The sequence below is a fragment of the Agelaius phoeniceus genome, chromosome 36 (assembly GCF_051311805.1).
Source record: "Agelaius phoeniceus isolate bAgePho1 chromosome 36, bAgePho1.hap1, whole genome shotgun sequence".
NCBI lineage: Eukaryota > Metazoa > Chordata > Aves > Passeriformes > Icteridae > Agelaius > Agelaius phoeniceus.
In genome coordinates this window covers 83,789-93,029 of record NC_135300.1, presented here as the reverse complement: position 1 = coordinate 93,029, position 9,241 = coordinate 83,789, and the positions used below count along the sequence as shown (strand labels likewise).

Sequence of the window (9,241 nt, the reverse complement as noted above, 5' to 3'; positions counted from 1 at the left end):
TATGGACTGGGATAAACTGGACTGGGATCAAATAGGGACCGGAATCCTATGGAATGGAATAAACTGGACTGGGATAGCCCAGACTGGGATCCAATGGACTGGGATAAACTGGACTGGGACCAAATGGGAACTGGGATCCTATGGAATGGGATAAACTGGACTGGGATAAACTGGACTGGGATCCTATGGAATGGGATAAACTGGACTGGGATAAACTGGACTGGGATAGCCTGGACTGGGATAAACTGGACTGGGACAAACTGGAATGGGATCCTACAGACTGGAATAACCTGGACTGGGATCCTACAGACTGGGACCATATGGATGCGGGCCATACACACTGGGATAAACTGGTCTGAGATTCTATGGACTGGGATCCCACCAAACTGGGATCGCATGGACCGGGACTGGAAAAACAGGGATGGAAGAGGAGGAGGGATAACGGAGATCGAGAAGGGCTGGAAAAAAAGAGGAGGAGGTGGGGTTAGGGAGGAGCAGGAGGAGGAGGAGGAGGGGTAAAAGGGGAGGGATGAAGGAGGAGAAGGAGGGAGGGTCAGGGAGGAGGAGGAGGGAGGGAGGGAAAGGGAGGGAGAAAGGAGGAGAAGCCGTGGGGAGAGAGAGGAGGGGGAGGAGGCAGGGAGGAGGAGGAGGAGGGATGGAAGAGGAGGAGGAGGAGGAAGGGTAAAAGAGGAGGGATGAAGGAGGAGAAGGAGGGAGGGTCAGGGAGGAGGAGGAGCGGTTGGGTAGGAGGAGAAGGAAGAGAGGGGATGGAAGAGGAGGAGCGGGAGGAAGAGGAAGAGGAAGAGGAGGGACAAAGGCGGATCGAGGCCGAGCGGACGGAGCCATTCCCTGCAGCCCTGCCTGAATTCGCAGCCCCCACCTGTGGGATCATCGCCCCCCCCATGGCTCCGGTGAGCGGCGAGGGGGAGCCCGGCCCGGATATCCCGGGGGGTCCCTGGGTTGGGTTTTTGGGGGGATGTTTGGAGAATGAAGAAGTCCAAGGCTGAGCGGAAAAGGCCCCTCAGGGGGACATCGGGGGGTGGCGGTGGCGGCTGCCGGCAGAGGCAGCCTGGAGGAGCAGAGCCCTGTGTGCCCCAGGAGGCCAAAGTGGGGAGCCCAGAGAGGGGGGAGCGCCGCCATTGGCGGGAGCCTCAAGAGCCTGGAGAGGGGCAGGGGGGACTCCTTGGAGCCGCTGCAGCCCAGAGCAGAGAATGAGGGGAGAAGGGAGCCCGGGAGCTCAAACAGCCCCGGCATCCCGAAATGGGGAGAGCCAAGAGGGGGGAGCTTTTGGCATTACTGGCACTGCCAGCAGCCTGGACAGGGCGGGCACCCAGGAGAAGGGGGACCCCCAATGCAAGCAGCTGGGACAGGGGGGAACCCCCGAACACCAGAGGGGAGGGACCAGGGAATGGGGAACCCCTGGGAGGCTTTTTCATGGCTGAATTTTGGTGTTTGGGAGGTGTTTCTGGAGCCCAGGTGGGAAGTGACTTGTAGAGATGGACTTCAAGCTCAACGTGCTCATCCCTTGTTTTCCCCAAACCAGGATTCCCCATTGCCAACCCTTGGCAGCCTGTGAGGAAGAGGAAGATGCCCCAGGGACACTGAGGCAGGTGAGGAGGAAGTCAGTGCCCCTTTCCCCTCTGTGCTGCTCCATCTCCCAGCCCAGCACGGCCCTGGGGGGATCTCGTTGCCCTTGCCTGTGGCACGGAGGCAAATCCCATGCTCGTCCTTGTCCTTCCTCGCCCAGAGCAGGAGCTGAGCATGGAGAGCAGGGAGGACAAATGCCCGCGGCAGAACCTGGTGGCAGAGGCCGTTTTGAGCGGCTCCACGGCGCAGGAAGCCAACGGGGAGGAAAAGGCCCGGAGATGCCGCACGAGGAGGGGCTGCAAACGCAGATGGCGGGGATGTGAGGGGGAAAGAGCGGAAGGTGGCTGGAGATGGAGGAAGAGCTCGGAGCTGGTGCTCCATGAGCAGCTCCAGGATGGGGAGAAGCCCCACACGTGCGTGGAGTGTGGGAAGAGCTTCAGGTGGAGCTCCAGCCTGGTCCTGCACCAGGTGATCCACACTGGGGAACGGCCCTACGAGTGTGGGCAGTGTGGGATGAGCTTCAGACGGCGCTCGCACCTGGTCAGGCACCAGAGGATCCACACCGGGGAGAGGCCCTACGAGTGTGGGGAGTGTGGGAAGAGCTTCAGCAGGAGCTCCAGCCTGATCGAGCACCAGAGGACCCACACTGGGGAGAAGCCCTACGAGTGTGGGGAGTGTGGAAGGAGGTTCAGCCACAATTCTGCCCTGATCGTGCACCTGAAGATCCACACAGGGGAGAGGCCCTACGAGTGTTCCGAGTGCGGGAAGGGCTTTAAGACCAGCTCCTATCTCCTCCTGCACTATCGGATTCACACGGAGGAGAGGCCCTTCCAATGCCCCGAGTGCGGGAAGGGGTTCAGGGACAACTCCACCCTGGTCCAGCATCAACACATCCACTCCACGGAGAGACCCCACGAGTGTGGGGAGTGTGGGAAGAGCTTCAGAAGGAGCTCCCACCTGCTCAGCCACCAGATGATCCACAATGGGGAGAGGCCCTACGAGTGTGGGCAGTGTGGGAAGAGCTTCAGCCGCAGCTCCAGCCTGATCCAGCACCAGAACATCCACACCGGGGAGAGACCCTACAAGTGCGGGCAGTGCGGGAAGAGCTTCAGCCACCATTCCACCCTGGTCAGGCACCACATGATCCACACTGGGGAGAGGCCCTACGAGTGTTCCGTGTGTGGGAAGGGCTTTACCAGCAGCTCCCATCTCCTCCTGCACTATCGGATCCACACAGAGGAGAGGCCCTTCCAATGCCCCGACTGTGGCAAGGGATTCATGCAGAACTCCCACCTCATCATCCACCGGCGCATCCACACCGGGGAGAGGCCCTACGAGTGTCCCCAGTGTGGGAAGAGCTTCACCTGCAGCTCTCACTTGACCCAACACCAACGGAGGCAGCACTAAGGGAAGCCCTGCGAGTGCCCCGAGTGCGGGAAGAGCTTCGTGCGCTGCTCCAGCTCCCTCCCCCACTGGAGGAGGCACTTTGGGCACAGCCCTGGTGAGCCACAGTCCCCGTGATCCATGTTGGGAGCACACCTGGCTGCTTCTCCTTTTGCTTCGGCCTTAATTTTTTTCTCTTCTCAATCTCTTTGCAATCCAAAAGGCAATATCGATACACGTGTCACCTCAAAACCACTCAAATCCCAGTGAAAGCAGCTCAATCTTACCCCAAAAGGGCTCAAACCCACCTGAAAAAACTCAATTCCACGCCCAACTCACTCAATTCCACAGCCACCAGGCTTAGATGGGTTTGGAAGGAAGACAGGCAGAAGTGGGATCCCATTTCGGAGCTGTGAGATGGGGATTGTGTGGGGCTGGGTGTGTGGGATGTATTTGATAGCAAATAAAACTCTCAGACTTACTGATTTCTTTCCCGTTCATGTTCAGTCCGTTGCAGTTCTGTTTGCAGGGTGCCGCCTCCCAGAGTGTCCCCTCAGGGTTGCCGCCCTTGGCCTGAGCCCGCCCCTTTCCCCTCACGGTTCCCGCCCTTTCCTCGCCCCCTTTCCCCTCACGGTTCCCGTCCTTTCTTCGCCCACTTTCCCCTCACGGTTCCCATCCTTTCCTTGCCCCCTTTCCCCTCACGTTTCCCATCCTTTCCCTGCCCCCTTTCCCCTCACGGTTCCCGCCCTTTCCCTGCCCCCTTTCCCCTCACGGTTCCGCCCTTTCCCTGCCCCCTTTCCCCTCACGGTTCCCGCCCTTGGCCTGCATCCTTTCCCCTCATGGTTTCTGCCCTTTTCTCGCCCCCTTTCCCCTCACGGTTCTGCCCTTTCCTCGCCCCCTTTCCCCTCACGGTTCCCGCCCTTTTCTCTCCCCCTTTCCCCTCACGGTTCCCGCCCTTTTCTCGCCCCCTTTCCCCTCACGGTTCCCGTCCTTTCTTCGCCCACTTTCCCCTCACGGTTCCGCCTTTTTCTCGCCCCCTTTCCCCTCACGGTTCCGCCTTTTTCTCGCCCCCTTTCCTCTCACGGTTCCGCCTTTTTCTCGCCCCCTTTGCCCTCACTGTTCCCGCCCTTTCTTCGCCCCCTTTCCCCTCACGGTTCCAGCCGGTTATTGGAGAGGAGGCGGGGGCGGGGGAGATGGAAGAGGAGGGATGAAGGCGGAGGGAGAGCAGCGATGGAAGGAGGAGAAGGAGGGGGGGTTAGGGAGGAGTAGGAGGAGGAGAAGGGATGGAAGGGAAGGGGATGAAAGAGGAGAAGGAGGTGGAGATAAGACAGAGGTGGAGGAGGGGGGATGGAAGAGGAGGAGCGGGAGGAAGAGGAAGGGGAGGGACAAAGGCGGATCGAGGCTGAGCTGAAGGCGCTCAATGGCCGAGCTCTGCCTGAATTCGCAGCCCCCGCCTGTGGGATCATCGCCCCTTCCTCCCTATCGAGCAGGTGAGCAGGAGGGGGAGCCCGGCCCGGATAACCCAGAGGATCCCTGAGTTGGCTTTTTTTGGGGGGATGTTTGGAGAATGAAGAAGTCCAAGGCTGAGCGGAAAAGGCCCCTCGGGGGGACATCGGGGGGTGCCGGTGCCGTCCTGCCGGGGACGCCCTGGGGGGATCTCGTTGCCCTTGCTTGTGGCACGGAGGCAAATCCCATGCTCGTCCTTGTCCTTCCTCGCCCAGAGCAGGAGCTGAGCATGGAGAGCAGGGAGGACAAATGCCCGCGGCAGAACCTGGTGGCAGAGGCCGTTTTGAGCGGCTCCACGGCGCAGGAAGCCAACGGGGAGGAAAAGGCCCGGACATGCAGCACGAGGAGGGGCTGCGAATGCAGATGGCGGGGATGTGAGGGGGAAAGAGCGGAAGGTGGCCAGACATGGAGCCAGAGCTCGGAGCTGGTGCTCCATGAGCAGTTCCAGGATGGGAAGAAGCCCCACACGTGCGTGGAGTGTGGGAAGAGCTTCAGGTGGAACTGCCACCTGATCAGGCACCAGATGACCCACACTGGGGAGAAGCCCCACATGTGCGTGGAGTGTGGGAAGAGCTTCAGTTGCAGCTCCCACCTGATCAGGCACCAGAGGTCCCACACTGGAGAACGGCCCTCCAAGTGTGGGGAGTGTGGGAAGAGCTTCAGCCGGAGCTGCGACCTGATCAACCACCAGAGGATCCACACTGGGGAACGGCCCTACGAGTGTGGGGAGTGTGGGAAAAGCTTCAGCTGGAGGTCTCACCTGATCAAGCACCAGAAGATCCACAGTGGGGAGAAGCCCTACAAATGTGGGGAGTGTGAGCAGAGCTTCATTCGGAGCTGCGACCTGATCAGCCACCAGAGGATCCACAGTGGGGAGAGGCCCTACGAGTGTTCTGTGTGTGGGATACGCTTCCGCTACAGCTCCAGCCTTACCTTGCACCAGAAAACCCACACAGGGGAGAAGCCCTTCGAGTGTGGGGAGTGTGGACAGAGCTTCAGCCAGAGGTTCAACCTCATCACGCACCAGAGGATCCACACAGGGGAGAGGCCCTACGAGTGTTCCAAGTGTGGGAAGAAGTTTCAGACCAGCTCCAAACTCCTCCGGCACTATCAGAGTCACACAGAGGAGAGGCCCTTCCAATGCCCCGACTGCGGGAAGGGATTCAGGCAGAACTCCACCCTCATCATCCACCGGCGCATCCACACAGGGGAGAGGCCCTACGAGTGTGATAAATGCAGGAAGAGTTTTCAGACCAGCTCCCATCTCTTCCAGCACTATTGGATTCACAAAGAGGAGAGGCCCTTCGAATGCCCTGACTGCGGGAGGGGATTCAAGCGCAACTGCACCCTTGTCATCCACCGGCGCATCCACACCGGGGAGAGGCCCTACGAGTGTCCCCAGTGTGGGAAGAGCTTCTCCAGCAGCTCTTGCTTAACCAAACACCAACGGAGGCACCGGTAAGGGAAGCCCTGCGAGTGCCCCGAGTACGGGCAGAGCTTCGTGCGCTGCTGCAGCTCCATCCCCCACTGAAGGAGGCACTTTGGGCACAGCCCTGGTGAGCCACAGTCCCTGTGATCCTTGTTAGGAACACAGGTGGCTTGTTTTCCTTTTGGTTTCACCTTAATGTTTCTCTCTTCTCCATCTCTTTGCACTCCAAAAGCCAAGAGGGATGGATCTGTCACCTCAAAACGATCCTAATCCCACTGAAAACAGCTCAATATTACCCCAAAAGAGACCATCCCCACCTCAGAAAACCTCAATTCCACGCCAAACCCACTCGTTTCCAGAGCCACCAGGCTTAGATGGGTTTGGGAGGAGACAGGCACAAGTGTGATCCCTTTTTGGAGAGGTGGGATGGGGATTTTTTGAGGCTGGGTGTGTGGGATGTATTTGATAGCAAATAAATCTCTCAGACTTACTGATTTCTTTCCCGTTCACGTTCAGTCCGTTGCAGTTCTGTTTGCAGGGTGCCGCCTCCCAGAGTGTCCCCTCAGGGTTGCCGCCCTTGGCTTGAGCCCGCCCCTTTCCCCTCACGGTTCCCGCCCTTTTCTCGCCCCCTTTCCCCTCACGGTTCCGCCCTTTCTTTGCCCCCTTTCCCCTCACGGTTCCCGCCCTTTCCTCGCCCCCTTTCCCCTCACGGTTCTGTCCTTTCCCTGCCCCCTTTCCCCTCACGGTTCCCGCCCTTTTCTCGCCCCCTTTCCCCTCATGGTTCCCGCCCTTTCCCTGCCCCCTTTCCCCTCACGGTTCTGTCCTTTCCCTGCCCCCTTTCCCCTCACTGTTCCCGCCCTTTCCTTGCCCCCTTTCCCCTCACGGTTCTGCCCTTTCCCTGCCCCCTTTCCCCTCACGGTTCCGCCCTTTCCTTGCCCCCTTTCCCCTCACGGTTCTGTCCTTTCCCTGCCCCCTTTCCCCTCACGGTTCCCGCCCTTTCCCTGCCCCCTTTCCCCTCACGGTTCTGTCCTTTCCCTGCCCCCTTTCCCCTCACGGTTCCCGTCCTTTCCTCGCCCTCTTTCCCCTCATGGTTCCCGTCCTTTCTTCGCCCACTTTCCCCTCACGGTTCCCGCCCTTTTCTCGCCCCCTTTCCCCTCACGGTTCTGCCCTTTCCTTGCCCCCTTTCCCCTCACGGTTCCGCCCTTTCCTCGCCCCCTTTCCTCTCACAGTTCCCGTCCTTTCTTCGCCCCCTTTCCCCTCACGGTTCCCGCACTTTCCTCGCCCCCTTTCCCCTCACGGTTCCCGCCCTTGGCCTGCATCCTTTCCCCTCACGGTTCCCGTCCTTTCCTTGCCCCCTTTCCCCTCACGGTTCTGTCCTTTCCCTGCCCCCTTTCCCCTCACGGTTCCCATCCTTTCCTTGCCCCCTTTCCCCTCACGGTTCCCGTCCTTTCCTTGCCCCCTTTCCCCTCACGGTTTCTGCCCTTTCCTTGCCCCCTTTCCCCTCACGGTTCCGTCCTTTCCCTGCCCCCTTTCCCCTCATGGTTCCCACCCTTTCCTTGCCCCCTTTCCCCTCACGGTTCTGCCCTTTCCCTGCCCCCTTTCCCCTCACGGTTCCCGCCCTTTCCTCGCCCCCTTTCCCCTCACAGTTCCCGTCCTTTCTTCGCCCCCTTTCCCCTCACGGTTCCCGCACTTTCCTCGCCCCCTTTCCCCTCACGGTTCCCGTCCTTTCCTTGCCCCCTTTCCCCTCACGGTTCCCGCCCTTTTCCTGCCTCCTTTCCCCTCACGGTTCGACCTTCAGGAACGGGAGAGGAGGAGGAGGGAGGGAGGAAGAGGCCGAGCGGCCGCAGCACAAGAGGAGAGGGAGAATCTCGTGGCCCGGGCCCTCCCTGAAAATGCCACAGCCCCGGGAGCATCGCCCCCCATTTTGCCGGTCCTGGGGCAGGGGGAGCACGGCCCAAATATCCCGGGGGGTGCCTGGGTTTGGGGTTTTTTGGGGGGCCCTCGTGGGGACATCGTGGTCCCGGTGCCAGCAGTGGCTGCTCCCAGTATGAGCCTGGTCACTCCCAGTATGGGCCTGTGCACTCCCAGTATAATCCTGGTCCCTTCCCCTGCCTCCCTGCATGATCCCAATCACTCCCAGACAAGGTCAGTCCCTCCCAGTCCTTCCCTATGATCATGGAATTTTCTCCCAACACGGTTCCAGTTGCTCCCAGTTCCTCCCACTTCCATCCAGTGTGTTCCCAGTTCTCCCAGTTGTCCCTAGCATAGTCCTAGGCACTCCCAGTATGATCCCAGTCTCTCCCAGCGTGTTCCCAGTCACTCCCACTTGCCCCCAGTGTCTTCCCAGTTTCCCCCAGCACATTCCCAGTCGCTCCCAGTCTGCTTCCAGTCCCACACTCATATGGTCTGAGACCCTCCCAGTATATCCCAGTTGCCCTGAACATTCTGGCAGTCATTGCCAGGCACTCCTGGTTACCTCAGCGTGGTTCACTTGTCCCAAATTTTCTCCCAGTTCCGCTAATTTTGTCCCCAGTTGGCTCCCAGCATGGACACCCACTCTAATCCCAGTATGGTTGTAGCCACTCCCAGTATGATCCCAGTCCCTTGCAGCCTAATCCCAGTTGCTCCCAGACACTCCCAGTACAATTCCAGTGCCCCCAGTGTGATCCCAGTTGCTCCCAGTCCATGCCAGCATGACCCCAGTAGCCTCCAGTATGATCCCAGTGCTTCCCTGTCTCTCCCAGTTGATCCCAGTTGCTTCCAGCTTGTTCCCAGTCACTCCCACCTCTTCCCAGTTGCTTTCAGCTCCATTCCAGTTGCTCCCAGTCAATCCCAGCACGATTCCAGTCACCCCCAGTGTGATCCCAGTTGCTCCCAGTCTCTCCTGGGATATCCTATAAAAACCCCACAGCCCTGCCTTTGCCCTTTGTGGGGTAAGAAATGGATTCCCAAAGGATTTGGGAATCCCAGGGAATCCTTTTCCCACTGGATTCCCAGAGGATTCTGACTCTGTCCCTGTTGTTTTTGTTTGTTTGCATTCCTGCATTTTTATTTTTAATTTTTTCCTAATAAAGAACTGTTATTTCTACTCCCATATCTTTGCCTGAGAGCCCCTTCATTTCAAAATCAATTATTTTTATAGTTGTTTATTATTATTATTATTATTATTATTATTATTATTATTATTATTATTATTATTATTATTATTATTATTATTATTATTATTATTATTGAGAGTGTTTACATTTTCCATTTCAACGGAGGCTCCTGAAATGGGGAGACACCCCCAAGGAGGGGCCGTGTAAAATCGTTCCTGGAATATGCAAATTATTTTAT

At 58.5% G+C, this 9,241-nt stretch overlaps 1 pseudogene across 1 annotated transcript; it reads left to right on the top strand.

The window, feature by feature from the left end:
• Positions 1-746: 746 nt before the first annotated feature.
• LOC129134540 (uncharacterized) lies at positions 747-8,999 on the top strand (annotated as a pseudogene). Its single transcript, XR_013185932.1, has 4 exons — positions 747-911; positions 1,544-1,610; positions 1,748-3,035; positions 4,888-8,999. The product of XR_013185932.1 is annotated as an uncharacterized LOC129134540 (transcript).
• The last annotated feature ends 242 nt before the right edge of the window (positions 9,000-9,241 follow it).